Genomic DNA, 7,172 nt, shown 5'->3' on the forward strand with positions numbered 1-7,172 from the left:
AAACTTTATCAGCCCCCATTTTTTCCCTTTCCCTTTATTTCTTTTTCATGTGTTCAACTTCCTAAATACTTTTACAGATTAGCAAGAATAATGGATTTCATTTATTCCCCCTTTAGCATGCCCAACTATGAACTTAATTTGAAGATTTTCTAGCTTTGGAACATTTTTTTCCCCAGCTTTGAATTATATTTCAGAGGGGAAAACTTATTCAGAAATGTTTTTCTAAAAAAAAAAAAAACTGAAAGAAGTGGAAGACAAGTTAAATTTGACATCATGTGGAATTATGCTGGAGAGTAAATGCTAAATAATAGATTTTCTTCAAGTATATTTATATCTATGATTGCAAATAAGTAATCCAATAGTTGTTTATAAACTCACTCGCAATCTTATATCCCTTACTTAAGGTAAAATCTACAAATGTGTCATACTGATGATTTTAAATAACATAATAACTGCACAATAGATATTTGCGTGAACCAAATTCTAACATAGGCCCAGCAATATAAAATCACACTTTCATGTCTTTATTTTAATTTGAAATCATATGTATAGCACACTCTTTGGTGCATATATTGTAATATGACTCTCTGAACTGCAGAACCTGTACTTTGCATTGCAGTTGTCCCAGTAAGGACAACTATAATAATTGGCCTTTAAAGTTACCCATAATTCCTGTTTTAGAAAAAAAAAAGAGCCCAGTGTTGTTTGCTTCATAGCACATAGGAAAAGGACTGAGAGCCAACTATCAAATAAGTACATGGGACTTCTCTGGAATTTTGCCTTCCTTGTATAAAACGAGTCGATTTGTGGCTCTGTTTAGACTTGCACGGTTCTCCATCCCCGCAGGCTGCATCCAGGTGTGAATACTATCAGTTTAAGAGAAGGGGAGAGGGAGAGATGTGTTATTAGACCTAGAGGTTTCTAGGTCTAGAGGTAATAGTGTAGCTAGTTCATTTATCTGAACATGGTTAAAAGGAAACCAGAAACTTAAAAATATTAGCTTAAGAGATTCATTCAAATTTTACTAATAATGGTTCTGTCAGAAAAAGCTGCTTTATATATTTTTACGTGGCTCTGTTTCCATTCCCTCATCCTTCCAAAGCATTTTTTAACTATTTTAACATAATTAACTATTTTTGTGCTTAAAATATTAAAAAAAAACCAATATTTATATACAGTTCATAGGGGTCTGGAATGGATTGATCGTATTTACATACAATCGAATGGGAAAATTAGGTTCGGGTCACAACCAAATTGGGTTGCGACCATAGTTATGGAACAAATTATGGTCATGTCCAGAGGTTCTACTTTATAAAGAATTTGGCCATGTGGAGATAGAGATATATCCATGATCTGGCCTTGGAAAAGGAAGACAATTATCTGATCTGCTTAGTATTAAAGGCGGGGTTAAGTGTGTGCCCACCCATGTGTTCTGGGACCAAGCCCATCATCACTGTGGATCCCACTAATTCATAAGTTGCACTGGAATCTTTCCCCCAGGGATAGGCGTTGAAGTCACCCAAATGAAGAAAACTGGAAACTTCAACAACATATCCAAAGTATCTTCCAGGGGTTTGTGATGTTTCTCTACTCAGCAGATACAATTAAGTACAGCTTTTTAAGTCTGTCATGATTATGGCTGCAGCTCACTTCCAGCCTTGGGGTTATAATGGCCAAAAAACCTAAAACTTCGGTGGGCAAATTTCCAACAGTGCTCCCTTATTGCTCTGTTGCCAGGTTTCAGATATACAGACCAGGTTGGCGTATTTATCCATCACTTTTTTTTATATAGATATGGTACTATTCTATATAAAGCTTCATTTACCAGCAAAAGCTGGACACCAAGATATCCCAAAATTCAACCACCCAGGCCCAAGACTGCATAAAACTGAAATAATAAATAAAATTGTGTCACATTTATTTTAAGGCTAATTTTCTCCCACCTATCATTCCCCAATTCTGCTGTCTTTACTAGGTAAAAATGGATTCTAAATAAAGGAAGTAAAATATTTTCCTCCAGTAGTCTTTTCAAAACCATTTCAAATATGCTTTGCAAGTAATCAGTAATATCACAGTAAACTATGTACAAAATGTTTCCACTAAATATACTGGAGACAGCAGATTGGCTTTATATTGACTAAAATATTTCTTGGACCTCAAAGGGAAGGTTCAGTCTGTCTGGAAACATTTTATTCCTTCTTCTGTGAAATCATATCTGAAGAATTCTTACTCAAAAATGAAAACACAATGTGGACTCGTGTTTATAATTAAAGTAGAGAGGATAGTTAAATTGAACCTACTTGCAATTCAGGTCTATGTTTTAGTTCAGTAATGTCTTAGACTTCATCAAGGAAAAATACAGACAGAATACAGTTTTACAATAAAGCTTTGCACAGCATTGACTAGTATAACTTCAGGGCATAATCTTGACTGGCTTTACATTTTACAAGATACTTTTATGTATTTTGCCTTTAGAAATGGAAAAAAAAAATCTAACTTCTATTTTACTCAGTCCTACTATTGAACAAAGGATTTTTCCCATGTTATAATAAAGGCCTGACATATGAAAAGAACTGCATCATATAGAGTAAAATCATCTTGGTTTTAGATTAATAATGTTGAACCCAGGCAAGATGAAATTATGTTTGATCATCACAATTCTATATCACCATGATGGCGAACCTATGGCACATGTGCCACAGGTGGCACGCGGAGCCATATCGGTGGGCATGCAAGTGTTGCCCTAGCTCAGCTCCAGCACGCATGCGCACGCCAGCCAGCTAATTTTCAGGCCTTCCGGGCCCACCGGAAGTTGGGAAACAGGCTGTTTCTCACCTCCGGGGGGGAGGGGGAGGCCATTTTTGCCCTCCCTAGGCTCCTAGAAAGCCTCTGGAGCCTGGGGAGGGTGAAAAACGGGCCTTCTGGTCCCACTGGAAGTTGGGAAACAGGTTGTTTCCGGCCTTCAGAGGGCCTCTGGGGGGAGGGGGAGGCCATTTCCCCAGGCTCCAAGAAAGAAATTATGGGTGTGGGCACGCGTGTGTGTGACACCCCCCCGCGCTCCTCCTGCTTTTGGCACACAACGGCAAAAAGGTTAGCCATCACTGCTATATCACATGAAATGTTATATCCTGAAAGTGTGACACTGTCTCTGAGGAAGCAGATTGTGACTTAGAAGAGTTCTGGACTCACAACTTCTGCTTGATAGTCAGGTAAAGGCATTGACTAGTCATTCATTATAGCCATTTCTAGAGTGGAAACATTTGGCTACTGTAACTCAGATGGTTAGTTTTCTGCAATGTATTTTCATGGGATAGGCGCAGTGATTCAATGGCTTAAAAGATACCAGAGAAGTCTATACTCTGGCAGTTCGAGTCCTACCACCATGTGACGGAATGAGCTCCTGTCACATGCCCCAGTTCCTGCCAATCTAGTAGTTTGAAAGCATGTAAAGGAAAGTAGATAAATGGGTACCACTTTGGTGGGAAGGTAACAGCATTCCATATTTCACCATATTATTCGTGCTGCAGCATGATGTCATGCTGGCCACATGACTGAAGAAACATCTTTGGACAGCACTGGCTGAATGGCTTAAAGAAACAGATGAGCACGGCTCCCTAAAGTTGGCTACGACTAGCAGAATAAAATTCACAGGAACTCCTTTACCTATTTTCCATGGGACTGCCTTTGAAGACTATATATTTGGTCCAAAAGTCTGATTGATTATTGATTGCTATGTTCACATTACACATATCACATTACACATGTCACCTTTCACTGGTTATTAATAGGTTTATGAGTGCAGTTCAAAGTATAATTTTGATTTATAAAGTTATATATATCTGGGCCTCAAGATACTTGCAGTACTACTGATTCCAACCTTTGTTGACTAAGGAAGTCCTCCTGAGAGAAGGTGCTGATAGTGTTGTATTTTCATGAGGTGTGGGAGGCTAAGCTAGAAAGCATTGTTTTCTATCATTATTTGGAATCATCTCCATATTTACTGGTCTTCTTGGTAACCGACCTTCTGAAAGCTCATGAGGATGCTTTTGTTAATCAACATTATGGTTTGTTTGTTTTTAAAGATAAATTATAGATTTTGATTCTATGAATTGTTTCTTTATTTCTGGTATTATTATGGTTAATTGATTAATTTTATTTATATCTCTATCTAACTTACGTCTGGTTTGTTTTCTTAAATGTCTACAGTATAAGTGACTGAAAGTTTCTATGGCATCATCATCAGGATCATTATTGCAGAAAAAAATTAAGTGTGAGCTACACAGAATAAGCACCATTACTATGAGACATTAAGTATTTACTAAAAATCATTATCTGCTTAATTTTAAAATCTTTCCTCACATACTGTTTGATCATTTTTTTAAAGATTTGCTTGCAAGACTGTGATACATTGTTTTAAGATTGGCTTATGATATGGTAGGAAATGCATATAGTATAATAATCAGAATTATTATTCGCAATAAGAATAGCATTCCATGCTGATGGCAGAATTTACATATCCAAAAATTATGTAAATGAATACATAAATAGAAGTAGTCCTTGACTTATACCATAACTGAGCCCAAAATTTCTGTTGTTAAGTCAGAATGGGGGAGTTTCCCCCCATTTTATGAACTTTTGTGCCACAGTTGTTAAATGAATCACTGCAGTTGATAAGTTAATAACCAGGTTGTCAAAAGTATCTGGCTTCCCCCCTTGACTTTGCTTTGCAGAAGGTGACAAAAAATGGTCACATGACTGACACAATAATGGTCCTAAGTAAGAAACAGTTGCCAAGCATCTGAATTTTGATCACATGATCATGGGGATGCCACAAAGGTTGTAACTGTGAAAAATGGTCATAAGTCACTTTTTTCAGTCCTCTTGTAACTTTGAATGGTCACTAAATGAATTTTTGTAAGTCAAGGACTACCTGTATAGCGAGATCCATTTGACAAAAAAAAAGTTTCAAAATTCATGTTTAAAATAGATATTATGTTTAAAATGTAAAATAAATACATTTACCATTTGATATGAAATGCATAACTTTAAAAAAAGAGCCTTGGTGGTACAGGGGTTTAAAGCACCCTGTTATTAAGCTTATTAAGACCAGCTGCCTGCAATTACTGCAGGGTTCGAATCTCGCCAAGGCTCAAGGTTGACTCAGCCTTCCATCCTTTCTAAGGTAGGTGAAATGAGGACCCAGTTGTGGGGGCAATAAGCTGACTTTGTATAAATATACAAAAGGATGAAGGCTATTGCTGAGCACATTGTAAGCCGCCCTGAGTCTTCGGAGAAGGGCGGCATATAAATCAAAATTAAAAAAAAAAATGTATGAAATATAATTTAACAATTATGACTCATAAGAGTTTATGCATCTGATAATGTAATTATGTGAGAAAGAAGGTATGATCCCAGTGAGATTAAATATGTACTCTTCAGGCCCAAGTTCATTGTTTTTATTCACTATATCTAATCAAGTGGCCTTCATTTTCCAGGACAAGGACTGCAGGCAGGGGTGAAATCTAAAATTTGTTACTACCAGTTCTGTGGGTGTAGTTTGGTGGGGGGAGGGGTTTAATATGACTGGGTGGCCATGGCCAACTTTTTCTCTTTTTACTTTTAAAAGCATTTTTTCAACAACCTTTAGAGGTTGCAGAAAAAAATGCTTTTAAAAGCCTCTGACGATCAGGCAACTCAGCTGGGATCATCAGAGGCTTTTAAAGGCATTTTTTTTCCTGCAGTCTCTTTGGCCGAATGCTTTTAAAAGCCTCTGACAATCCCAGCTGAGCTGCGCGATCATCGGAGGCTTTTTTTTTTACTTTTAAAAGCATTTTTTCAGCTGAAGAGTTTGTAGAAAAAATGCTTTTAAAAGTTAAAAAGAAACAGCCTCTGATGATCGCACAGCTCAGCTGGGCATGGGTGGGCGCAGGGATTTTTGCTCCAAACCACCCGCAACCATTGCTACCAGATCAGGTAATCCAGTCCAAACCAGGAGCATTTCATCCCTGACTGCAGGGTATATTGACTCTTTAGTATTTAAGAATACAATGCCACCCCTTGACCTGGCATATTTCAGATATGTTACAATCATAACACTCAAAAATTGCATCCAGAGTAGCTAGGAATAATCGCTGCTACATATTTGAATATGCTACATATTTGAATATGCTACAACCATCTGGAAATAATTTTATAAAGAGATGGGAAAAGCACAAACAACATTTTCTGAACAATTCTTCCAATTTCTTTTCTATGGATCATTGATAATTTTTTAAAAAGAACCCAAATAATATTTTATTTTGTTACACATCATGCATAGTTTGAAGGAACTAGAAGAGAAATGATCATAGGCAGAAAAAGCTAAATAGACATCAACTATCTTGAACTTACCCAACATGAAGTTCAACATGAATGAAGAGAAGGACTAGGAGAGACATGATAACAATGTTCCAATATCTCAGGCATTGCCACAAAGAAGAGGGAGTCAAACTATTCTTCAAAGCACCTGAGGGCAGAACAATAAGCAATGGGTGGAAACTAATCAAGGAGAGAAGTAATTTAGAACTAAGGAGAAATTTCCTGACAGTTAAAGCAATTAATAAGTGGAACAACTTGCCTGCAGAAGTTGTGAATGCTCCAACACTGGAAATTTTTAAGAAGATGTTGTCTTCTTAAGATGTTGTCAGACCATTTGTCTGAAGTGGTGTAGGGTTTCCTGCCTGGGCAGAGGGTTGGACTAGAAGACCTCCAAGGTCCCTTCCAACTCTGTTATTCTATTCTATTCTATTCTATTCTATTCTATTCTATTCTATTCTATTCTATTCTATTCTATTCTAGTCTAGTCTATTCTATTCTATTCTATTCTATTCTATTCTATTCTATTCTATTCTATTCTATTCTATTCTATTCTAACATGATAACAAGTAAGATCAATATTGAGTTCTAACCATCAATATCCCTGACAATTTCCCCACTAACTAACTGAAAGCCTCACTATATCATAACAAATGTGAAATTTTGCCTCATGTTTTCAAGCTGTAACTGTACTGATATTTGAAGTAACAGAATGGATGTAGCCTTCCAACACTTGTCCTGAAGGAAGAACAAGAAGCAATGGATGGAAACTAATCAAGGAGAGAAGAAACCTAGAACTAAGGAGAAGTTTCCTGATA

Source organism: Pituophis catenifer, unplaced genomic scaffold (genome assembly GCF_029215685.1).
Source record: "Pituophis catenifer annectens isolate HBS135680 unplaced genomic scaffold, rPitCat1.0.hap2 SCAF_7, whole genome shotgun sequence".
NCBI lineage: Eukaryota > Metazoa > Chordata > Lepidosauria > Squamata > Colubridae > Pituophis > Pituophis catenifer.